The sequence below is a fragment of the Bufo bufo genome, chromosome 1, assembly GCF_905171765.1.
Source record: "Bufo bufo chromosome 1, aBufBuf1.1, whole genome shotgun sequence".
NCBI lineage: Eukaryota > Metazoa > Chordata > Amphibia > Anura > Bufonidae > Bufo > Bufo bufo.
Window position 1 is genome coordinate 681,393,279 of NC_053389.1, and position 27,441 is coordinate 681,420,719.

Consider the following 27,441-nt stretch of genomic DNA (forward strand, 5'->3'; position numbering starts at 1 on the left):
GAAGAATATTTAATTAATTCACATCTAGGATGTGTTATTTTTGTGTTCCCTTTATTTTTTTGAGCAGTGTACATATAATTATAATAAAAAAGACATGGAGGAGAATACAGCACCACATACCTCTTACATCCAGTGACATCTCCTGTCATATAGACCTTCTCTTTCCTCTTCTCCTCCGTTTGACCCAGACCACCATGGCAAATTCTTTCAGCCACATCTCGTCTCTACAGTTTGTAACACAGACACGTTAGATTTCTCAATTTTTCCATCAACCTCCTCATCCTGGGGTCCCTACAGTGTCATCCTGCTGCCACTCCCAATACTGTGCCCGTTTTGCTCCCCAATGTCCAAGGTACTATACTACTGAAAAAATAGTGACCCTAATAGACATAATTTGAGTCATTTATCAAACTGGTGTAAAGTAGAACTGGATTTCCAAAAGAGCTGTCAAATATGAAAGGTGGAATCTGATTGGCTGCTATGGGCAACTAAGCCAGTTCTACTTTACACCAGTTTGATAAATTACCCCAAATGTTCCTATAGTGTCCACAGCAGCTATAATGTCCCCTAGAGTGCCCCGAGTAATAATACCACCCTCTATTGTGCTCCAGGCAATAATCCCTGTATAGTGTCCCCAAAAATAATAGAATTGCCCCTACAGTGCCTCCCCAATAGCAACACTCCTATATAGTAATTTCCACCACACTGCCCCCACATAGTAATTCTCCCATAGTAATTTCCCCTACATAGTAATTTCCCCCACACTGCCCCCACATAGTAATTTGCCCCCACACTGCCTCCACATAGTAATTTCCACCACACTGCCCCCACATAGTAATTTCCACCACACTGCCCCCACATAGTAATTTCCACTACACTGCCCCCACATAGAAATTACCCCACACTGCCCCCACATAGCAATTTCCCCCACACAATAGTTTCCCCCACACTGCCCCCAAATAGTAATTTGCCCCCACATAGTAATTTCCACCAGACTGCCCCCACACTGTCCCCACATAGCAATTTCCCCACACTGTCCCCACATAGCAATTTCCCCACACTGTCCCCACATAGAAATTACCCCACACTGCCCCCACATAGCAATTACCCCACACTGCCCCCACACAGCAATTACCCCACACTGCCCACACACAATAGTTTCCCCCACATAGCAATTTCCCCACACTGCCCCCACATAGAAATTACCCCACTCTGCCCCCACATATTAATTACCCCGCACTGCCCCCACATAGCAATTACCCCACACTGCCCCCACACAGCAATTACCCCACACTGTCCCCACACAATAGTTTTCCCCACATAGCAATTTCCCCACACTGCCCCACATAGAAATTACCCCACACTGCCCCCACATAGAAATTACCCCACACTGCCCCCACATAGCAATTTCCCCCACACAATAGTTTCCCCCACACTGCCCCCACATAGTAATTTGCCCCCACACTGTCCCCACATAGCAATTACCCCGCACTGCCCCCACACAATAGTTTCCACCTCACTGCCCCATATAGTAATTTGCCCCCACATAGTAGTCCCTCCCATAATAATTTGGCCCCACACAGCCCCATATAGTAATTTGCCCCCACATAGTAATTTCCCCCCCCACTGCCCCATATAGTAATTTGCCCCCACACTGCCCCATATAGTAATTTGCCCCCACATAGTAGTCCCTCCCATAATAATTTAGCCCCACATTCCCCCTCGAGGTCTCTTCCTTAATATGTCCTCCTCTGTGTGTCGTCCCCCAAAGTAGGCACATGAAATAAAATGAAAAAAAAAATGAAAAGTTAAATACTCACCTGTCAGGGCCAGGCACTTGATCGCAGACAAAAGCGGGATGAGGCAGGCGTGCACACGTCAATGTGCTGTGTCCCGGCACAGGCGCGTGATAACGTCATCACGCACGCCTGCGCCGGGATTTCACTACCGCATAGGCCTCAGGCCTACTAGGCCTGAAGCCTATGGTGGTGATAGGCGACGGGACAGGGAGCTATGCGCTCCCGTGCCCCTGGCTATGAGCAGTGTGCTCTGATTGGATGCGCTCACAGCCAGGGAGAAGAGAACCGCTCCAGTCTCCACCTAGTATAACCAATTTGGCTAATTAGAATATAAGGCACCGAAATCAATGGGGGCCAACAGCGGTCTTTGAAATAAAAAGTGCGATGACATCAGTGGGCGCCGCCCTATAAGGTAAGACCCTATTTAGACTAGGGTTAAACAGATGAAAGGTCCTCTTTAACCTCTTCAGGACACAGGGCGTACAGGTATGCCCTGATGTCCTGGTACTTAAGGACACAGGGCGTACCTGTACGCCCTGTGTATTTCTGATCACCCCCGCGCAGCGGGCTGTGATCGGAAGCCGGTGCCTGCTCAAATCATTGGAATATTGGAATGCATTGTAAAGGATCATACCCCCAAAAGTTCAAGTCCCAAAGTGGGACAAAAAATAAAGTGAAAAATAAAGTTTAAAAAATAAAGTTTCCCCCCCCCAAAATTAAAAGTTTCAAGTAAAAATAAACAAAAACGTCATTTTTCCCAAATAAAGTTAAAAAAAATTGGTAAAAAATAGGGGGAAAAAAAATAGACATATTAGGTATCGCCGCATGTGTATTGACCGGCTCTATAAACATATCACATGACCTAACCCCTCAGATGAACACCGTAAAAAATAAAAAATAAAAACTGTGCTAAATAAACAATTTTTTTGTCACCTTACATCACAAAAAGTACAACAGCAAGCGATCAAAAAGGCGTACGCCCACCAAAATAGTACCAATCTAACCATCAACTCATCCCACAAAAAATGAGCCCCTACCTGAGACAATCGCCCAAAAAATAAAAAACTGGCTCAGAATATGGAGACACTAAAACATAATTTTTTTTGTTTTAAAAAGCTGTTATTGTGTAAAACTTACATAAATAAATAAAAAGTATACATATTAAGTATCGCCGCGTCCGTATCGACTGGCTCTATAAAAATATCACATGACCTAACCCCTCAGATGAACACCGTAAAAAATAAAAACTGTGCTAAATAAACCATTTTTTGTCACCTTACATCACAAAAAGTGTAATAGCAAGCGATCAAAAAGTCACATGCACCCCAAAATAGTGGCAATCAAACCGTAATCTCATCCCACAAAAAATGAGACCCTACCTAAGATAATCACCCAAAAACTGAAAAAACTATGGCTCTCAGAATATGGAGACACTAAAACATGATTTTATATTTTTTTTTAAAATGATATTATTGTGTAAAACTTACATAAATAAAAAAAGATGTATACATATTAGGTATCGCCGTGTCCGTATCGACCGGCTCTATAAAAATATCACATGACCTAACCCCTCAGATGAACACCGTAAAAAAATAAAAAATTAAAACTGTGCTAAATAAACCATTTTTTGTCACCTTACATCACAAAAAGTGTAATAGCAAGCGATCAAAAAGTCATACGCACCCCAAAATAGTGCCAATAAAACTGTCATCTCATCCTGCAAAAATCATACCATACCCAAGATAATGGCCCAAAAACTGAAAAAACTATGGCTCTCAGAATATGGAGACACTAAAACATGATTTTTTTTTTGTTTCAAAAATGATATTATTGTGTAAAACTTACATAAATAAACAAAAAGTATACATATTAGGTATCGCCGTGTCCGTATCGACTGGCTCTAAAAAAATATCATATGACCTAACCCCTCAGATGAACACCATAAAAAATAAAAACTGTGCTAAATAAACAATTTTTTGTCACCTTACATCACAAAAAGTGTAATAGAAAGCTATCAAAAAGTCATATGCACCCCAAAATAGTGCCAATCAAACCGTCATCTCATCCCACAAAAATCATACCCTACCCAAGATAATCGCCCAAAAACTGAAAAAACTATGGATCTCAGACTATGGAAACACTAAAACATGATTTTTTTTTGTTTAAAAAATGAAATCATTGTGTAAAACTTACATAAATAAAAAAAATGTATACATATTAGGTATCGCCGCGTCTGTAATAAGTTACTCTATAAAACTATCACATGACCTAACCCCTCAGATGAACACCGTAAAAAAATAAAAACGGTGTAAAAAAAGCCATTTTTTGTCATCTTACATCACAAAAAGTGTAATAGCAAGCGATCAAAAAGTCATATGCACCCCAAAATAGTGCCAATCAAACCGTCATCTCATCCCACAAAAAATGATACCCTACCTAAGATAATCGCCTAAAAACGGAAAAAACTATGGCTCTCAGACTATGGAGACACTAAAACATGATTTTTTTGGTTTCAAAAATGAAATCATTGTGTAAAACTTACATAAATATATATTTTTTATACATATTAGGTATCGCCGCGTCCGTGACAACCTGCCCTATAAAAATACCACATGATCTAACCTGTCAGATGAATGTTGTAAATAAATAAAAACGGTGCCAAAACAGCTATTTCTTGTTACCTTGCCTCACAAAAAGTATAATATAGAGCAACCAAAAATCATATGTACCCTAAACTAGTAGCAACAAAACTTCCACCCTATCCCGTATTTTCTAAAATGGGGTCACTTTTTTGGAGTTTCTACTCTAGGGGTGCATCAGGGGGGCTTCAAATGGGACATGGTGTCAAAAAACCAGTCCAGCAAAATCTGCCTTCCAAAAACCGTATGGCATTCCTTTCCTTCTGCGCCCTGCCGTGTGCCCGTACAGCGGCTTACCACCACATATGGGGTGTTTCTGTAAACTACAGAATCAGGGCCATAAATACTGAGTTTTGTTTGGCTGTTAACCCTTGCTTTGTAACTGGAAAAAAAATATTAATATGGAAAATCTGCCAAAAAAGTGAAATTTTGAAATTGTATCTCTATTTTCCATTAATTCTTGTGGAACACCTAAAGGGTTAACAACATTTGTAAAATCAGTTTTGAATACCTTGAGGGGTGTAGTTTGTAAAATGGGGTCATTTTTGGGTGGTTTCTATTATGTAAGCCTCACAAAGTGACTTCAGACCTGAACTGATCCTTAAAAAGTTGGTTTTTGAATATTTCTGAGAAATTTCAAGATTTATTTCTAAACTTCTAAGCCTTGTAACGTCCCCCAAAAATAAAATGTCATTCCCAAAATGATCCTAACATGAAGTAGACATATGGGGAATGTAAAGTAATAACTATTTTTGTAGGTATTACTTTGTATTATAGAAGTAGAGAAATTGAAACTTGGAAATTTGCAAATTTTTCAAAATTTTTGGCAAATTTTGTATTTTTTTATAAATAAAAATGATTTTTTTTTACTCCCTTTTACCAGTGTCATGAAGTACAGTATGTGACGAAAAAACAATCTCAGAATGGCCTGGATAAGTCAAAGCGTTTTAAAGTTATCACCACTTAAAATGACAATGGTCAGATTTGCAAAAAATGGCCTGGTTCCTAAGGTGAAATAAGGGTGTGTCCTTAAGGAGTTAAAGATAAGACAATTTCATCAAACACGTGACAATTGATAAATGTGGCCAAAATGACTTTTTTTTGTTATAAAACAAATAAAAAATATTTAAATGTATAACATAACATTATTTAAGACATAGGTGTAATAAATATGTTGTTACATTTTGTGTATTATTTATATACATTGCCTGTCCCCAAAAAAAGTCGCCACCTGGATTTAACTCAGCAAATAGGTTTGAGCCTCCTATTGGATAATTACTGCATGGGCGATTATCTTTCAACTGACAATAAGTTATATAACCCCAACTGGTGCAATGAGTTGCTTATCATTTCTTAAACAAACATGTCTAAAGACACATCTCGTGGTCGTGGAAAATATGTTAGTCTGTTTGAGAAGGGTCAAATCATTGGCATGCATCAAGCAGAGAAAACATCTAAGGAGATTGCAGAAACTACTAAAATTGGGTTTAGAACTGTCCAACGCATTATTAAAAACTGGAAGGATAGTGGGGACACATCGTATTCGAGGAAGAAATGTGGTGGGAAAAAAATCCTGAATGATCGTGATCGGCAATCACTTAAACGTTTGGTGAAATCAAATCGAAGAAAAACAACAGTAGAACTCAAGGCTATGTTTAATAGTGAAAGTAAGAGCATTTCCACACGCACAATGCAAAGGGAACTCAAGGGATTGGGACTGAACAGCTGTGTAGCCGTAAGAAAACCACTAATCAGTGAGGCAAACCAGACAAAAAGGCTTCAATTTGCTAGGGAGCATAAAGATTGGACTCTGGAGCAATGGAAGAAGGTCATGTGGTCTGATGAGTCCAGATTTACCCTGTTCCAGAGTGATGGGCGCATCAGGGTATAAAGAGAGGCAGATTAAGTGATGCACCCATCATGCCTAGTGCCTACTGTACAAGCCTTTGGGGGAAGTGCTATGATCTGGGGTTGCTGCAGTTGGTCAGGTCTAGGTTCAGCAACAGTATGTGCTCCAAGAATGAAGTCAGCTGACTACCTGAACATACTGAATGACCAGGTTATTCCATCTTCCCTGATGGCACGGGCATATTCCAAGATGACAATGCCAGGATTCATCGGGCTCAAATTGTGAAAGAGTGGTTCAGGGAGCATGAGACATCATTTTCACACATGGATTGGCCACCACAGAGTCCAGACCTTAACCCCATTGAGAATCTTTGGGATGTGTTGGAGAAGGCTTTGTGCAGTGGTCAGACTCTACCATCATCTTGGTGAAAAATGAATGCAACACTGGATAAAAATAAATCTTGTGACATTGCAGAAGCTTATCGAAACAATGCCACAGTGAATGCGTGCCGTAATCAAAGCTAAAGGTGGTCCAACAAAATATTAGAGTGTGTGACCTTTTTTTGTTTTGGTGGCGACTTTTTTTTTAGGACAGGCAGTGTACTTACATCACATACTTTATAGATCTTATAAATATTTAATTTGCCTAGGGTGCTTTTTAATTTTTCTACATTGTACCATTTTGTGTTTTTGAATTGAGTCATCAGATTTTGAATTTCTTGAGTTTGAAAGTGTGTTTCAAAAAATGTTTTCCATTTTTTTCAAAGAAATGATGTACCGTATTTTTCGCCCCATAAGACGCACCCCCCCTAAAGTGGGGGAAAAATGCCCCTGCGTTTTATGGGGCGAATACTAATGAAGAGCTTCCATTATGGAAGCGGTGAAGGCTCTGTACTCACTGCTTCCTGGTCCTCGGCTCGGCTATCAGCTGTGCAGGGCTGCGCACAGCGTGAGGGCGCTCTGTGACCTCACACTGTGCACCACGATACACAGCTGACAGCAGGATGAAGAGGATCACGATGGCGTCCAGGAGCAGGAGAGGTAAAGTGATTTATTTTATTTTATTTGCACTGGGGGTTGATGGCTGACATATAGAGGTTGATATATGGGGCTGATGGCTGACATATAGGGACTTCTGGCTGACATATGGGGGCTGATGGCTGACATATAGGGGCTGATATATGGGGCTGATGGCTGAATATTTGGGGCTGATGGCTGACATATAGGGGCTAATGGCTGACATATAGGGGCTGCTGGCTTACATATAGTGGCTAATGGCTGACATATGCGGTTGATGGCTGACATTTGGGGGCTGCTGGCTGACATATGGGGGCTGATGGATGGCTGACATGTGGGGGCTGATGGATGGCTGACATATGGGGGCTGATAGATGGCTGAAGGTTGGGGGGTTGATGTGTAGGATTGGGGGTCTGATCTGAGGTCTGATTGACATTGGGGGTCTGATCTGAGGTCTGAGTGATATTGGGGATCTGATTGCTGGATACATTGTGTAATGTAGGCATTTGGGGCAGCGATGGGCTCTACAGAGATGTCGGGCCTGGGGCTTCCGCCCAAAACATCACTATCATGATCCACCATTGCTGGTGAATTCAACATGCCTGTGATTAGCAAGGAGAAAATATGTTATGTTGCTTATACTTACTTACAGATGTGCTAGTCTTCTGATGGATCTACTTGCTGGATTCATTGGTGTCCTCTGTTGACAGATGTTAATCTGACAAAAAAATTAAATAAAAAATCTGGCCTCCTACACCCCTTAATAGCCGGCCATTCCGCTCCTATTTCCCCTCACCTAGGACAGCACTGTCATGGATAAGAGGAAATCCTATTACGGGTAACTGGAAAAAAAAATTACTATACATAGAGTATAACTCTGTATATAGTGGGTCACATTTAAAATTATATAAATAGTTAGAAAGGCTGAGCACTCGCCACCTGGACCACACAGAGATACGTACAAATGTGTGCAGTGGTAACAATTAAATATTTATTATTACACCTAATGCAGATATGACAACTTAAAATATACAATCATAAAAAACAATAATAAAATCTAACTAATATATATAATAAGAAAAAGACACAAATGCAATAGCACTCTGCAACCAGCACTCCGCCCTGCCTCTATGCTGGATGTTGAATGAGGCATTGGTGTACATTTTGGCCAAAGCGTAATAAGCCACTCACCACGTCAAGGTCGCCTCTATGAGTGGTCCCTAACACTAGTTCCTACCTGTTTATGGGCCATGACGGCCACACAAAGTCCAGGAAGCGCAGGCACAGCATGAACGCCAGGCACACTCTGCTTTTAACCTCGTCCGGTGCCATTACAGCTTTCATCGGATCCAGGGATGCAAGTACCAACATGCATGCTGAGCCCACTATATACTTCTCCTGGAGCCAAATGGCTACTGGTAGGCCCTGTAGAAGTAGACTCAGTTTTATACTGACTTTAAAACCAGACTCCAGGGCAGATTAACTGGTCAGGTGTGCATGACTGCATGAAGATCGCAACGCCTCCAATATATACTACAAAGAAAAAATGTGGGGGATACACATCTCCATGCAGTCATGCACACCTGACCAGTTAATCCAGCCTCCTCCACCCATTAATAGTGGGCCATTCTTGACTTTCTCCAATCCCAGACAGCAACACAAGGTGGTGCTATCGTAAATTTGAGGAGGTCAGTTACCGGTGAATTAAACATGCCTATGATTAGAAAGGAGGAAAAATATTATGTTGTTTTACTTACGGACGTGCTGGTTTTCTGTGTCTACTTTCTGGGTTTATTGGTGTCCTCTACTGACAAGTGTTAGTCTGGAAAAAAAAGATCTGGCCTCCTCCACCTCTTAATAGCCAGCCATTCCACTCCTATTTCCACTCATCTAGGACAGCACTGTCATGGACAAAAGAAATCATATTGCCGGTAACTGAATTTTTTTTTTTTACTATACATAAAGTATAACTCTGTATATAGTGGGTCACGTTTAAAATGACCATAGGCATGTGGTAAAAAAAATCCAGCCTCCTCCACCCATTAATAGCAGGCCATTTTTGACTTTTTCCAATCCAAGACAGGATCACAAGGTGGCTCTATCATGAATTTGAGGAGGTCAGTTACCAGTAAATCCAACATGACTGTGATTAGAAAGGAGAAAATATATTATGTTGTTTTACTTACTTACGGATGTGCTGGTCTTCTGTGTCTACTTGTTGGATTCATTGGGGTCCACTGTTGACAGGTATTAGTCTGAAAAAAAAAAAAGATCTGTCCTCCTCCACCCCTTAATAGCCGACCATTCCACGCCTATTTCCCCTCATCTAGGACAGCACTGTTATGGACAAGAGGAAATCATATTACCGGTAACTTACAAAAAATGACTATATACAGAGCATAACTCTGTATATAGTGGGTCACATTTAAAATGATCATTGACACGTGATTTAAAAAAAAAATCCTGCCTCCTCCACCCCTTAATAGCCAGGTATTCTTGACTTTCTCCAACCCAAGACAGCATCACAATCTATCAACTATCAACTATCGTGTACGTGAGAAGATCAGTTACCAGTTAATTACACATGCCTATGATTAGGAAGAAGCGCAGATATTCTTGCGCTTATACTTACTGCCAAATGTGCAGGTTTAAAGCCTTTTACTAGCCGTGTCCATCTGTGTTCTTGGTCTTCACTGTCAGATGCGCCTCTATTCTTGAAGATTTTGTTTTGCTTCCACCCGGTTCAGGTATTATTTCAGAGTCCACTCTGATATTCTGTATGGGTCTTCATACTGTGGCCTATATAACAGGATGAATCAATGTGAAAGATATGTGACAGGACAGGACCTTGAGCACTGCCCAGAACCTGATATATTAATTCGCTACAACCTCAGTGGTGATATGTAGTTTGTAGTGGCCTTGCCCAGTAAACCCTACATAAAAATCTCAGTATTCCTGGATTTGGTGGCCCAGTCACTAAATTACTATGTCCTGCGATGGTTGCTACTGCTTGATGTCTGTTCTCCTCCTCAGCACCTGCCAACATGTCCCCCTATTAAGCCCCTGATACTGAGATAAAGTGTAAAGTGTATCTGCAGCAGGGTAGACTTTCTGTTCATGTACTTACTACATGGATGTGTGGTGGGGGTATCCTAATGCTGTAGTGTCAGCAATGGGAGATTTTAAAATCTGCATGAACTTACGGGTTGACTAAGTGTGTTTAGTGGATGTGTCCTCAGTACATTCACTACCTGACTCTTACTATGAAGGAAAAATCCTTCCAATTATCCATTAGGTCAGTTTTTCTCAAATATTTTACAATGGCATGTTACCCTTGTTGTTTGTAAAAGTACAGAAAGCAAAAAGCGGAGTGAGGCACAAAAAGAGGGAAATGAAAAAATATATATATAGGAAGGGAATAGTGGTGGAATAGAAAGACAAGTGGGGATAGGGGATAAGGAAGGGCGCCAATGGAACACCTAAAAAAGGCAATCAGAGATCAGGAAGATGTTGAGGGGATAGGCTGCAATCCACAGAACCAAAAGAGTGGCACGGATTCACCAGGCATGGTGGACCATATGTCTGAACAATAAAAAGAACAAATGTATGGAGCGCCACAGTATGTTTTCTAAGTGAATAGAATAAAACGGCACAATTGGTATAAAAAAGAGCAATCTTATCTTTTAGGTCATAAAAAGTATACACATAGGAGGTATACACAATGATTAGAATTATAACCAGTCACATGAGGTAGCACATGACTAGTTACATGAGGTAGCACATGACTAGTCACATGACATTCAGGTTAATTTCCAGTCATGTGATCTCTAAACCAGAAATCCATTCTATTTTTCATTATTATACAATGTAACTTGTGGAATACATAGAAATATATTATACAGGGTGGGCCATTTATATGGATACACCTTAATAAAATGGGAATGGTTGGTGATATTAACTTCCTGTTTGAGGCACATTAGTATATGTGAGGGGGGAAACTTTTCAAGATGGGTGGTGACCATGGCAGCCATTTTGAAGTCGGCCATTTTGAATCCAACTTTTGTTTTTTCAATAGTAAGAGGGTCATGTGACACATCAAACTTATTGAGAATTTCACACGAAAAACAATGGTGTGCTTGTTTTTAACGTAACTTTATTCTTTCATGAGTTATTTACAAGTTTCTCTTTGTTTACAGCCATTGACATGTCGCCGAGGTTAACACGTGAGGAGCGGATAGAAATTGTGTTGATGTCTGGTGAACGCAGTAACCGGGTCATTGCAGCAGATTTCAATGCAAGACACCCTACGAGACCACCCATCTCCCATGCTACAGTTAGCAAACCGCTTGCTAAATTTCGTGAAACTTGTTCAGTGTTGTATTTGCCAAAATGTGGACGCATGAAATCTGTCTCTAATGAAGAAACATCAGTGGCTGTCCTAGCTTCATTCAGCAAGAGCCCACAGCGTAGCACTCGCCGCATGTCACTGGAGAGTGGCATTAGTCGAACATCGCTTCGGCGGATATTAGCTACTCACAAATGGCACCCTTACAAACTCCAGCTACTGCAGCATCTCAACGAGGATGACCCAGATCGGCGCACTGAATTTGCAGAATGGGCAAAACAAAAATTAGAACAGGACCCTCAGTTTACGCAGAAGATTTTGTTCAATGATGAGGCAAACTTTTATGCGAATGGTGAAGTTAACAAACAAAACCACCGCTATTGGTCTGACACTAACCCACATTGGATAGATCCCTCCAAGACTGTTGGAACAAAAAAATGTATGGTATGGTGTGGTATATGGGGTACAAAGATAGTGGGGTCATTATTCATCAATGGAAACCTCAAGGCCACTGGATATGCGAAATTGCTACATGATGATGTGTTTCCCTCTTTATGCACTGAAGCTGGCACGTTCCCTGAGTTTTTCCAGCAAGATGGTGCACCACCACATTATGGGTGTCAGGTCCGAGCATTCCTAGATGAACAGTTTCCTGGAAAGTGGATTGGTCGTCGTGGGCCAGTTGAATGGCACCCAAGGTCTCCCGATCTGACCCCCTTAGACTTTTATCTTTTGGGTCATCTGAAGGCAATTGTCTATGCTGTGAAGATACGAGATGTGCAGCACCTGAAACTATGGATACTGGAAGCCTGTGCTAGCATTTCTCCTGCGGTGTTGCTATCGGTGTGTGAAGAGTGGGAGAAGAGGGTTGCATTGACAATCCAACACAATGGGCAGCACATTGAACACATTTTATAAGTGGTCAGAAACTTGTAAATAACTCATGAAAGAATAAAGTTACGTTAAAACCAAGCACACCATTGTTTTTCTTGTGAAATTCCCAATAAGTTTGATGTGTCACATGACCCTCTTCCTATTGAAAAAACAAAAGTTGGATTCAAAATGGCCGACTTCAAAATGGCCGCCATGGTCACCACCCATCTTGAAAAGTTTCCCCCCTCACATATACTAATGTGCCACAAACAGGAAGTTAATATCACCAACTATTCCCATTTTATTAAGGTGTATCCATATAAATGGCCCACCCTGTATAATGCTACATAATTATGATAATAATAATAAAAATATCAATATTATGGCGCCAATCAGCATGGAAGCTGCTTGTATTACGTGGGAGACCGAGAAGGCCGGACCGGAAGGGGATCAGCCCTTCACTTCCGGTTTGCGTTCCAGCGTGGAGCGCACCGGGCTACAACATACTGCATTAGGACCCTTCTCTTCTGGTTTGCGTTCCAGCGTGGAACACATCGGGCTACAATATGCTGCATTAGGCGGAGGCACCACCATAATAGGGGCAGCGCATTTCGGAATGAAGTGCGCCGCCCCACCAAGAGACCCGGTGTGTGTCGGAGTGGGACGCACCACCTCATGGGGCATACCATCTAAAAAGGTCTCTTGAAAAATGAAAAAGATATATAGGAGCAGCAATTATCTCTCACAAAAGTGTAAGAAAGATATAATATTAATAAACCACAATTATGCCTTAAAAATAACCTATTCCCAAGAGGTATACAAATAATCAATATGATATATAATAAATAAAATCGTAATAAAATATGATAATAAATATAATTATAGTAAATCTAATGATATGAATGAAGTGACATAATATGAAAAAAATAAATAAATAATAATATATATATATATATATATATATATATTAACAGATAACTGATATAATCTGAAGTATGATGAATAAAATCAGAATGAAATACAACATAATGATGGACATAATGATATGTATGGTAATGAATATGATATTCTATATGGATTTTTTTTTAAAATAAATAATAATAATAATAATAAATGGCATATTCCAGGGTTTCATTGAGTCCATAGGGGGTTAGAGTGTTAAACTGAAAAATCTAAAACATCTCCTTTCTGTAGAGTTGTATGTAGGAATTTGGTATCCAATCTATAGGTGTTAACCTCAACCCACTGGGATCCCCATTATGATTCTCTAAAAAGTGTTTAGATACACTGTGTTTGAGGTACTGACGGTTAATATTTGAACGATGTTGGTTCAGTTTCACTGAAACCACAATTCATATAATGTTTCAAATTGATAATTTCTCCTGTATTCATTATCAATACCTCATCAGTTTCATGAGAGATAGTTTCACAACTCTTGCAGCGTCTGGAGCCACACCTATATGAACACTGAAAAAGTGGCAGTTGATGCCATTATTTAATTAGGCTCTGGGGCAGGTTAGACATTGTGCTATTGCTGTCTGTGCTGGTTCTGTTCAAGTTGTGGCTCCAAATTGTTATCCTGCTACCAGCACCTCTGAGGGACAACTGAAGTTCTAAACACTACAATGGCAAGTATTAGTAAAGGAGTTCATGGTGTACTATAGGGTATTGTAGGGGGGGGATGTCTTCTTATCAGCTTGTCACATAACATTATATAAAACACATTAGTTCCATGCAGTAACATACTGACCTCTTTAATGATGGCTTCAGCGATGGAGCGTGTTGTGTCAAATAGTGTAGGATGGTACGTACACTAAGATGATACCAAATGAATACCAGTCCACTCCGATGCCATACTCCTCCTCTGCCAGCATCTGCCAGAAGGGAGAGAAGAGTTACTACACAGTTCTTACTATGAGACTCACATTGTAGGTGCTAGGGCTTTGGCCATTACCAGCATAGTGAAGTAATGAGCAGCACAAGGTGTTCAGCTGAATGAGGCCAAGATGTTCTGCCTCCATTCAGCTGCAGATAAACTGCAACCACAAAGTCATCTGCTGCTATGAGGACAAACATTGCCTTTCAGAGCTTATTTTTCTGATAAACGCCACGTGAGAGCGACAGCGGGAACTTCACTCTTGTAGGCTCAGTGCGACCAAGTGTTACCTGGTGGCTCATTCATTTGAACGGGCTTATTAAGATATAAGGTTTTCTCATTAGCACCCAGTGCAGTAGCAGTGGTTAGAGATGAGTGAAGCAAGCTTCGGATGCTTCCGTACCAGTTCAGTTTTAAAGTGGTTTTCCACTGCTTCCTCTTGCTCATCACTAGCAGTGGTAACAGGTGATCTCTAACAGAATCCCATTGAGAACTGTTGACTATTGGGGTGGTCCAGATGGAACAAACCCCTAAGTATACCGAGTAAATATCTAATCAAAAGACCTGGAAGATCATTTAGCCCTTATACATATGTCTGAAAGTAAGTAGAAAATGTCTTGTCCTGGAAAGCAGCCTGTTCATTCTGTATTGTCTGCAGTTCACTGCAATAACTAGAGCTGCTTGATGAACACTTGCTGCTGCTGCTACTAAGAGGGGCCTTCATCCATACAGAAGAAACAGAAAATAAATAATGAATAGTATGACTCTAGAACTACTCTCAAACACATTCCTAAACTCTGCCAGTGTGCATGGTCCACACTTACAGTATTAGAGTTCATTCACACATCCATAGTGTATTGCGGATTCGCAATACACCTGGCCGGCACCCCCATAGAAATGCCTATTCTTGTCCGCAATTTCGGACAAGTATAGGACATTTGTACAAGAATGTCGGGCGGCACTGTGTTTAGATGGGTGCTCGGTCAGCTGGTGTCATCCCAGGTAAAACAATGAGGAAGAAACCGGCACTCCAATTTGCTGAAGGATGTTTTCTTTATTGGTCACTCATACATGCTCTTTTGTCAAACAGTGAGTATACAGCTATATGCAGAGAGGTTGTGATGTAGATGAAACTGACCCCCTTTAATCTGCAATAACAATCTCTCTACATCCCTTTTCACTAAACTGATGTACAGTAGGTCTGCCCGTGCAGTTTTTGTTACGTAGGGGAAACCACTATGCGCATGAAGGAGCGCTTTGGCAAGCACAAGTCCACTATACGCAACAAAAATTTACTGTTACCTATTCCATCTCACTTTGACCAATTGGGGCATAATGTCTCGCAGCTACGTTTCCAAATAATTGAAGAGGTCTTGTTACCCAGACGTGGGGGAAATAGAGCCGAGATGCTACTCAAAAGAGAGGCTTTTTGGATTCATCGCTTGCAGACATTGGCACCCAAGGGGTTAAATCGTGATTATGCTGTGACAAGTTTCTTGTGATCATTATTTTTCCTTTTCCTTTTGTTTTTTGCATATGACTTTCCAGGATTACTATATACAGTCTCATGTCTTATTATATGTACCCATGATTTTTTTGCAGTGCAATTAAGAATTCTTCGTAACCCGACTATGGAGAAGAATCACAGAATCCATATGTTACTATGTATATCTCTTTCACCTGTCTTTGTTACCGCCCACTGTTTCCATGTATCTTTTTTACCTGTCTTTGTTACTGCCCACTGCTTCCCTGGTAACATGACGCCTAGATCATGTGACTTGGGGACGGGCTATTTAAACCCTTTGTTCACTTAGTATTTTTGCAATCAGCTGTATACTCACTGTTTGACAAAGGCGCATGTATGCGCCGAAACGCGCGTCACTACTGCATCCTTCAGCAAATATAGGACATGTTCTATTTTTTTCCGGAGCCACGGACCGGAAAATCAGGGGTGCACTCCGCAAATGCGGATGCGGACAGCACACTGTGTGCTGTCCACATCCATTCCTGCCCCATAGAGAATTATTGGGTCCGCACATGTTCCGCAATTTGCGAAACGGATGCGGACCCATTCTACGGACGTGTGAATGGACCCTTAAAGAGGTTTTCCTGGTTCATGATATTGGTTATATTTCTTCACATTTGGGCATCAATATAAGATCAGTGAGGTGAGGGGATCCGACTTTTAGCATCCCCACCGATAAAGTGTTTGTGGAGCTATTACCTAGGATATTGCAGGTTATTGCAGCTTTGTCCCATTGACTTCAAAAGGAAGAAGCTACAGTACCATGCAACTAGCAGACGACATTGAAGAGGCTGTAGCCATTAAAGAATCGCTGTGACTCCTTCAAATAGCTAATCTGTGGTTGTGCCAATAGTCAGATTCCTACCAACCCACCGGGTATATTGATAGCTGGAAAACCCTTTTGATAAAACTGGATCAGTAAAAAATGAGAAAAACTCTCCTTTTCAAACCTTGGGAGCCACATAGCCTTCTGTCCCAGCATATTCAGTGGCTGTACGGTCTCCAAACATGTTCTCAAGTGCGAGATCGAAATCTGTGATCTTAATATGGCCAGTATCAGCCACCAGGATGTTCTCTGGCTTTAAGTCTCGGTGGATGATGCCCTTTGAATGTAGATACTGGATGCCACACACGAGTTCAGCGGCATAGAATCTGTCAGAAAATAAAATAAGTGAACATAACATGGGGATAACACAGGACACTCAAGAACAACAGGCACCATATTTTTCTTATCACTGGCCCCTGACGGGGCATTTTTGGCCAAAGATGCATGGTGGCTTAAAATCTCACTGACTTGTATTAATATGTGGGAGTGGGGCTAAGGCTCTCTCACAACCCACTGAGGAGATCAGCTGTTTATTATTATTATTATTATTATTATTATTACTTCTATTATTTATTTGACAGTGCCATTAATTCCATGGCGCTGTACATCCAGACGGGGTTATAAAAATACAATAAACAAACTATTAACAGACTTGTACAGAGGGGTAGAGGGTAGACTGTTAGAGGAACCTGCCCACAACAGTTTGCAATCTACAAGGGAATGGGAGAACACAGTAGGTGAGGGTATAGGCTGCCTATGTGGCTGTGTGGTAGCAGCATGCTTTTGCAAGTGGTAGGCTATCCTGAAAAGGTTGGTTTTCAGGTTACAGTTAAAGGTTGGGATGTTGGGGGAGAGCCTGATGTGTTGGAATAGTGAGTCCCAGAGTAGGGGAGAGGCACATGAGAAATCTTGTAGTCGATTGTGTGGAGAACAGATAGGAGAACAGAGAAGTAGGTCTTGTGAAGATCTGAGATTACGTGTGGGGATGTATGGAGAAAGCAGGTCAGAGATCTAAGGAGGGGACAGGTTGTGGACAGTCTTATATGTAGTTGTAAGTATTTTAAACTGAATTTGCTGTGCGACGAGGAGCCAGTAAAGAGATTAGCAGAGGGGGGAAGCAGAGGAGAAACGAGGGGAGAGGTGGATTATCCGAGCAGCGGAGTTGAGATCTGATTGGAGGGGATCCAGAGTGCTGGAAGGTAGGCCACACAGGAGGATGTTGCAGTAGTCCAGGCGGGAGATGACTAGAGCTTGGGCTAGTATTTTAGATGACTCAGGGGTGAGGAAGGCGCGAATACGGGAGATGTTCTTAAGTTGAAAACGGCAGTTGGAGGTGAGGGTTTGAATGTGTGGGTACAGTCTAGTATGTCATTTAAAGGGATTGTCCCATCTGAACATTATTGATTTGTCAATAGGATATGCCATAAATGCCCCGTAGTTGTGGATTCCATTTCTGATATCGGCTCCTTTTTTTTTTAAAGAACAAAGCCCTGCCATGATCGAAGTGTGCACTCTTCCATTCACTGCTATGGGACTTTCACAAATAGTCAAGGGAGAGCGCTCGTCTATGTTTGGAAGTCTCATAGCATGAAATGGAAAAGCTGCGCATGTGTAGCTTGCTCCCCATTCATGGCAAGATCTCATTCTTGAGATAGGAGTGTGTCACAGAGGTTGGACCTGCACCTATCAAACACTTATCGCATATCCTATCAATATATCATAAATGCCCAGATGAGAATATCCCTTTAATATCAGGAGTATCATAGCATGGCGCACAGAAGAACAGATCTCATGAGATTGATGTGGATAACGCCGGACACTGGATCTAATATTTCATGTCATTTTCTGACTGTTTAGCTGTGGTTCTTATTCAGCTTTCCCTTCACTGGGGATGTCAAGCTGCCATCTTCATCTGTAGGAACTGATCAAAGTCCCCACAGCTCATGTATTCCAGACCAAGAAGAACAAGCATCTGTGACATAGCAGACACCATTTAGATACCTAGGCGTATGATAGCTAAAAAAGCATATAAAAGAAAGCGCACCATAGGGTAATATATTCCAGATTATTAAACTGTATAGGGTAAACAGTGGAGGCTCACCTTAAATGGTTGTGCTAGGTATAGGCACAACACTATTACAAACATGTGAAAAATAGATGTCCAATCACTGGGTGTGCAGCCGTAGTGTCCAAAACTTCAGGAGGAAAAGCCCAATCTCTCCAGAGGCAGTTTCGTAGGAATATAGCAGGATCACAGTAGGGCGCAGAACACCGGCCAGGACACTTGTAGTAAAGATGAATCAGTTCTTCTTTATTGAATAGTGCTCGTCAAGTAAAACAACGCGTTTCAGGGATACATAGGTCCCCTTAAGAGACTTAATGTAAACATAATACACATTGGGGTATTTAAACCCTAAAAAACCCCCCAAAAACACACAGGGGGACAGCCCTGAGGGAGTGGCACCACCAGGTGTTTCCAGATTTGCAGACAATTTGTATTATAAAAAACATAAATACAATACAATAAGTAAGTATATAATTGGCCCCCTGTTTTTTTTATATCAGATAATATTAAAATATGTATATGGATGGCTTTAAATTGGTGTGGGGGGGTATGGGTCCCTTTGTGTCAGGTGATCACCGCTCTAGCGACAACGTGACCTGCTGCCATGGTACGGGGACGCTTGGGCAGCTATTGCTGGCGGTAAGCGGTGTGCCGGCGCTTCCTGAAATGTCATGTGACTGATGTGTCACGTGATCGCCGCTCAGTTCAGCTGAGCTGCATTGAGAAGGAAGCTGCTGAGCTGCATTGAAGCGAGTCTCATGATCGCTCCTAGCATGGTCACCTGACTGATTGCCTAGGTGACTAGATGCTAGGATAAGACCATAGTGGCTGGGATAAGGATATCATATAATCAATACTGTCCCAGCATTATCGTGGCCAGTGATAACGAGTGGTTGAAAAAGGAGGGACAATTTAAATGAGATGGAGACTTATAAGAGATGTTATCTGAATAATGGAAGGACAAATACAATGTAAATATAAATACCTAAAATAAAGAACCTAAAATAAAAACTATGTGGAAATTATTAATATTGTGAACCAGTAAAATATTGGGACAATAGATGGTTGTAGATATATAAAAATATTGTAAATAGTAAATAAAATATAGTAAATAGTAGGGTTGAGCAAACCCGAACTGTAAAGTTCGGGTTCGTACCGAACTTTAGAATTTTTGGACCCCTGACCCGAACCCGAACATTTCAGTAAAAGTTCGGGTTCAGCGCTTTCTTGGCGCTTTTTGAAAGGCTGCAGAGCAGCCAATCAACAAGCGTTTAACTCTGTGCCCTTAGAAGCCATCACAGCCATGGCTACTAATGGCATGGCTGTGATTGGCCATTGCAGCATGTGACCCAGCCTCTATATAAGCTGGAGTACGTAGCGCTGCACGTCACTCTGCTGTTACTAGTGTAGGGAGAGGATAGGAGAGAATATTTGTTCAGAACTGGAATCTAACTCAGTGATCTACATAGATTTACTTGTGTGGGTGCAGGGCAGAATCTTTTTACCCTGCCCTGAGCCCAGTGACAGAAAAAAATAACTTTTATCCGTCTGTTAGTTAAGTGGGCGGCGGCGGCCATTTTATGCAAGCTCAGTGCACCAGCACTGCATCTAAGCTTTTGTGACATTGAAATCCAAGCTTGAAAAACTGCACTAATAATCTGGTTTTAAAAAACCTTTTTTGGCAATATACAACATCTGGTGCATTTGCAGGATTAGTCCGTGTGCAATTTAAGCTAGAAATACAGCCATAATTTTCTGGGTTTTTAAAAACACACTTTTTTGCCAAAATCCACTATTTTATAGATCTGCACGTGTGAAATTCAATTTTAATATATACAGCTTTTATATTCTGTTACTAAAAAAACACTCGCTTTTTTGGCAATCTACAACATCTGGATTAGGCCTCATGCACACGACCGTTGTGTGCATCCATGGCCGTTGTGCCGTTTTCTGTTTTTATTCGCGGACCCATTGCCTTTCAATGGGTCCATGGAAAAATCGGAAAATGCTCCAATTTGCAGCCGCATCCGTGATCCGTGTTTCCTGTCCGTCAAAAAAATATGACCTGTCCTATTTTTTTGATGGACAACGGTTCACGGACCCATTCAAGTCAATGGGTCCGTGAAAAAACACGGATGTACACAAGATTGGCATCCGCGTCCGTGGTCCGTGGCCGTAGGCTACTTTCATACAGACGGATCCGCAGATCCGTCTGCATAAAAGCTTTTTCCGAGCTGAGTTTTCATTTCTAACACAGAGGCGTTCCCATAGTGATGGGGACGTTTCTAGTTATAATATACTTTGAACTGTGTACATGACTGCCCCCTGCTGCCTGGCAGCACCCGATCTCTTACAGGGGGCTGTGATCCGCACAATTACCCCTCAGGTGCTGCACCTGAGGGGATTGGTGGCCAGTGCGGCCGGCCCCCTCTCCCTCCCCTGTAGTTAACACATTGGTGGCCAGTGCATAAAGGCCCCCCTCCCTCCCCTGTAGTTAACACATTGGTGGCCAGTGCGGCCGGCCCCCCCTCCCTTCCCTCAGGCCGGCCGGGCGCTCCTCCTACTGGTAAGTGACAGGTCTGTGCTATAAGCAATGTGCCGCACAGACCTTTCACTTACCAGTAGGAGGAGCGCCCGGCCGGTCACAGACATCGCAGCTCGCAGGTAAGTATGATGCTTCTAAAAATTGCTAAGTAACCATGGCAACCAGGACTGCAGTAGCGTCCTGGTTGCCATGGTTACCGATCGGAGCCATAGCGATTAAACTGAGACTCCGATCGGTACTCTCCGCTGCCACCAATGATAGGGGGGGAGATTTTAATTAGGAGGGGGAGGGAGGGGGGGGCCCACTGGCCACCAATGAATCTACAGTACTACAGGGGAGGGAGGGGGCCGGCCGCACTTGCCACCAATGTGTTAACTACAGGGGGGGAGGGGGGTCTGCCCCCTGCTGCCTGGCAGCACCTGCCAGGCAGCAGGGGGCAGTCATGTACACAGTTCTTTTAGTATATTCTAACCTGAAGCGTCCCCATCACCATGGGAACGCCTCTGTGTTAGAATATACTGTCGGATCTGAGTTTCACGATCTAACTCAAATCCGTTGGTATATTCTAACATAGAGGCGTTCCCATGGTGATGGGGACGCTTCAAATTAAAATATACCATCGGATTGGAGAAAACTCTGATCCGATAGTATAAAAGGGACTCCTGACTTTACATTGAAAGTCAATGGGGGACGGATCCGTTTTCAATTGCACCATATTGTGTCAACGTCAAACGGATCCGTCCCCATTGACTTGCATTGTAATTCAGGACGGATCCGTTTGGCTCCGCACGGCCAGGCGGACACCAAAACGACTTTTTTTTCATGTCCGTGGATCCTCCAAAAATCAAGGAAGACCCACGGACGAAAACGGTCACGGACCTACGGACCCCGTTTTTGCGGACCTTAAAAAAAAAACGGTTGTGTGCATGAGGCCTTAGTCAGTGTGCAATTTAAGCTAGAAATACAGCCATAATATTCTGTTTTTTTAAAAACACCCTTTTTTGGCAAAATCCACTATTTTACAGCCCTTGCAGCATCAGCACGTGTGAAATTCAAGGGTTATATACAGCTTTCATATTCAGTTAGTAAAAAAACTAATTTTTTGGGCAATATTCAACATCTGGATTAGTCAGTGTGCAATTTAAGCTAGAAATACAGCCATCATTTTCTGGGTTTTTAAAACCACCTTTTTTTTTTGCCAAAATCCACTATTTTACAGATCTGCACGTGTGAAATTCAAGTTTAATATATACAGCTTTCATATTCTGTTACTAAAAAAACACACTTTTTTGGCAATCTACAACATCTGGATTAGGGCTCTTTCACACTTGGGTTGTCCGGACCCGTCGTGCACTCCATTTGCCGGAGGTGCCCGCCGAATCCGTAACACCGCAAGTGAACTGAAAGCATTTGAAGACGGATCCGTCTTCAAAATGCGTTCAGCGTTACTATGGCACCCAGGACGCTATTAAAGTCCTGGTTGCCATAGTAGTAGTGGGGAGCGGGGGAGCAGTATACTTACAGTCCGTGCGGCTCCCAGGGCGCTCCAGAATGACGTCAGAGCGCCCCATGCGCATGGATGACATGATCCATGTGATCACGTCATCCATGCGCGTGGGGCGCCCTGACGTCACTCTGAAGCGCCCCGGGAGCCGCACGGACGGTAAGTATACTGCTCCCCCGCTCCCCACTACACTTTACCATGGCAAACAGGACTTTAGTGTCCTGGGAGCCATGGTAACCATTCAGAAAAAGCTAAACGTCGGATCCAGTAATGCGCCGAAACGACGTTTAGCTTAAGGCCGGATCCGGATTAATGCCTTTCAATGGGCATTAATTCCGGATCGGGCCTTGCGGCAAGTGTTCAGGATTTTTGACCGGAGCAAAAAGCGCAGCATGCTGCGGTATTTTCTCCGGCCAAAAAACGTTCCGTTCCGGAACTGAAGACATCCTGATGCATCCTGAACGGATTTCTCTCCATTCAGAATGCATGGGGATAATCCTGATCAGGATTCTTCCGGCATAGAGCCCCGACGACGGAACTCTATGCCAGAACACAACAACGCAAGTGTGAAAGAGCCCTTAGTGTGCAATTTAAAGGGAACCTGTATATGTCAGTGTGCAATTTAAAGGGAAGCTGTATATAACCCTTGAATTTCACACGTGCTGATGCTGCAAGGGCTGTAAAATAGTGGATTTTGCCAAAAAAGGGTGTTTTTAAAAACCCAGAAAATTATGGCTGTATTTCTAGCCTAAAGGGAACCGGTCACCGGGATTTTGTGTATAGAGCTGAGGGCATGGGTTGCTAGATGCCCGCTAGCACATCCACAATATCCAGTCCCCATAGCTCTGTGTGCTTTTATTGTGTAAAAAAAACCCGATTTGATACATATGCTAATTTACCTGAGATGAGTCCTGTCCTGGAGATGAGTCAGGGACAGGACTCATCTTAGGTTAATTTGCATATGTATCAAATAGTTTTTTTTACACAATAAAAGCACACAGAGCTATGGGGACTGGGTATTGAGGATGTGCTAGCGGCCATCTAGCAACCCATGTCGTCAGCTCTATACACAAAATCCCGGTGACCGGTTCCCTTTAAGCTAGAAATACAGCCATAATTTTCTGGGTTTTTAAAAACACCCTTTTTTGGCAAAATCCACTATTTTACAGCCCTTGCAGCATCAGCACGTGTGAAATTCAAGGGTTATATACAGCTTTCATATTCAGTTAGTAAAAAAACTATTTTTTTTGGCAATATCCAACATCTGGATTAGTCAGTGTGCAATTTAAGCTAGAAATACAGCCATAATTTTCTGGGTTTTTAAAAACACACTTTTTTGCCAAAATACCCAATTTTACAGCCCTTGCTGCATCTGTCAGTGTGAAATTCAAGGGTTATATACTTCTGTTATTAAACAAACACCCATTTTGGGCAAAAAAACTTAAATTGTGGCCTAGTCTTGATAAGGGCATGTGAGATACAGCCTTTACATAGTGTGGTTCTATTCAGTTATTAAACAAACACCCATTTTGGGCACAAATCTTTAATTGCGGCCTAGTGTGGATCATGGCGTGTGAGATACACCCTTTATATACTGTTGTTATATTCTTCTATTAATAAAACACCCTTTTTTGGGCAAAATACACAATTTTTCTGGCCTTGCAGCATCAGCACGTGTGAAATTCAAGGGTTATATACTGCTGTCATATTCAGTTATTAAACAAACACCCATTTTGGGCACAAATATTTAATTGCGGCCTAGTCTGGATAAAGGTGTGTGAGATACAGCCTTTACATAGTGTGGTTCTTTTCAGTTATTAAACAAACACCCATTTTTGGCACAAATCTTTAATTGCGGCCTAGTGTGGATCATGGCGTGTGAGATACACCCTTTATATACTGTTGTTATATTCTTCTATTAATAAGACACCCTTTTTTGGGCAAAATACACAATTTATCTGGCCTTGCAGCAACAGCACGTGTGAAATTCAAGGGTTATATACTGCTGTCATATTCAGTTATTAAACAAACACCCGTTTTGTGCAAAAAAGTTTTATTTGCAGCCTTTGCTGCATATGTCATTGTGAGATACAGCCTTTACATAGTGTGGTTCTATTCCGTTATTAAACAAACACCCATTTTGGGCACAAATCTTTCATTGCGGCCTAGTCTGGATCAGGGCGTGTGAGATACAGCCTTTACATACTGTGGTTCTATTCAGTTATTAAACAAACACCCATTTTTGGCATAAATCTTTAGATGCGGCCTAGTCTGGATCAGGGCGTGTGAGATACCCCTTTACATACTGTGGTTCTATTCTGCTATTAATTAAACACCCATTTAGGGCAAGATCCTAAATTTGAGAAATATGAGGAGAGCGTCAAATAAGGGACGTGGCCCAGGTCGTGGTGCTGCTGGTCGAGCTCCTGTTGCAGGGAGAGGACGTGGTCGATTTGTGCCAGTTACAGGCACAAGTGAAACCCCTTCCTAAGGTGCGAGTAGGCGACAGAACCTGCAGCGGTATTTGGTAGGGCCTAATGCGGCTCTACGAATGGTGAGGCCTGAACAAGTACAGGCGATAGTAGATTGGGTTGCTGACAGTGCCTCCAGTTCCTTCACATTGTCTCCCACCCAGTCTCCTGCTGAAAGATCAGAGTTGGCACCTGCAGCCCATGTCCATTAGTCTTTCACCTCACCCCCTTGCAAATCAGCCAAGCAGTCTGAGGCCCAAGGCAAAGGCAAAAAAACTCTCCCTTTTTGAACGTGGTCGGGTTGTTGAACTGCATAAGCAGGGTCTCTCACAGCCCCCCATCGCTGCTGAGGTGGGACGCAGTAAGACAGTCATTTGGAATTTCTTAAATTCTTAAATGATCCTGAGGGTTATGGAACAAAAAGGTCAAATGGAAGACCCAAAAAAATTTCATCAGCACTGAGCCGGAGGATCCAATTGGCTGTCCGTCAAGACACTGGACGATCCTCGACCCAAATTAAGGCCCTTACTGGTGCTGATTGCAACCCCATAACCATCAGACAGCATCTGAGACTGAAGGGCTTAAAAAGGGCTTTTTCCTTCAGTGGAACAATGGAGCTTCAGTAAGTGCAGGGGTGTCAAACGGCCGCTGGCTATGTCCAGATGTTGCAGAGAGCATTCCTCATGACTGAGGGCCCTCGTCTGTGTGGTAACGACTGGGTTTTTCAACAGGACAACGCTACAGTACACAATGCCCGCAGGACAAGGGACTTCTGCAAGGGATCGTGCAGAAGTGGCAGCTGCAAATACAGTGGAGGAGTTTAAGCATGCATGGGATAGGCATAAGGCCATCCTTCATATAAGATAGGGCCAGGGGCTATCCATAGCATTTAGTATATTGGGCAGACTAGATGGGCCAAATGGTTCTTATCTGCCGACACATTCTATGTTTCTATGTTTCTTCCAGGAGAATAACATCACTCTTTTGGCCCATCCTGCGTGTTCCCCTGATCTAAATCCAATTGAGAACCTTTGGGGATGAATGGCAAGGGAAGTTTACAAAAATGTACAACAGTTCCAGACAGTAGATGGCCTTCGTGCGGCCGTCTTCACCACTTGGAGAAATGTTCCCACTCACCTCATGGAAACACTTGCATCAAGCATGCTGAAACGAATTTTTGAAGTGATAAACAATAACGGCAGAGCTACTCATTACTGAATTCATGTTTGGAAGTTGGATTTCTGTTTTGGGGGGGTTTAGTTTTTTTTTGGAGGTGTGGTCCTAAACTTTTGATCAGCTGAAAAACAGCCTGTTTCAGTTTATTCGTTGTTTTCATTAAATTGAATGCTCAAAAAATGTTTTGTCTCACCCCCATTTCTTCTTGTTGCATGTTGAAGCTCTACTTGGAAACTTGTTAAGATCCGTCCATGCTAAATATAATTTTTTTTTAACTTTTGATCAGGACTGTATATGTGTGTCAAAGTCAACAATCAAGAGAAGACTTCACCAGAGTGAATACAGAGGGTTCACCACAAGATGTACACCATTGGTGAGCCTCTAAAACAGGAAGGCCAGATTAGAGTTTGCCAAACGACATCTAAAAAAGCCTTCACAGTTCTGGAACAACATCCTATGGACAGATAAGACCAAGATTAACTTGTACCAGAGTGATGGGAAGAGAAGATTATGGAGAAGGAAAGGAACTGCTCATGATCCTAAGCATACCACCTCATCAGTGAAGCATGGTGGTGGTAGTGTCATGGCGGGGGCATGTATGGCTGCCAATGGAACTGGTTCTTTTGTATTTATTGATGATGTGACTGCTGACAAAAGCACCAGGATGAATTCTGAAGTGTTTCGGGCAATATTATCTGCTCATATTCAGCCAAATGCTTCAGAACTCATTGGACAGCGCTTCACAGTGCAGATTGACAATGACCCAAAGCATACTGCAAAAGCAACCAAAGAGTTTTTTAAGGGAAAGAAGTAGAATGTTATGCAATGGCCAAGTCAATCACCTGACCTGAATCCGATTGAGCATGCATTTCACTTGCTGAAGACAAAACTGAAGGGAACTGAAGACAGTTGCAGTAGAGGCCTGGCAGAGC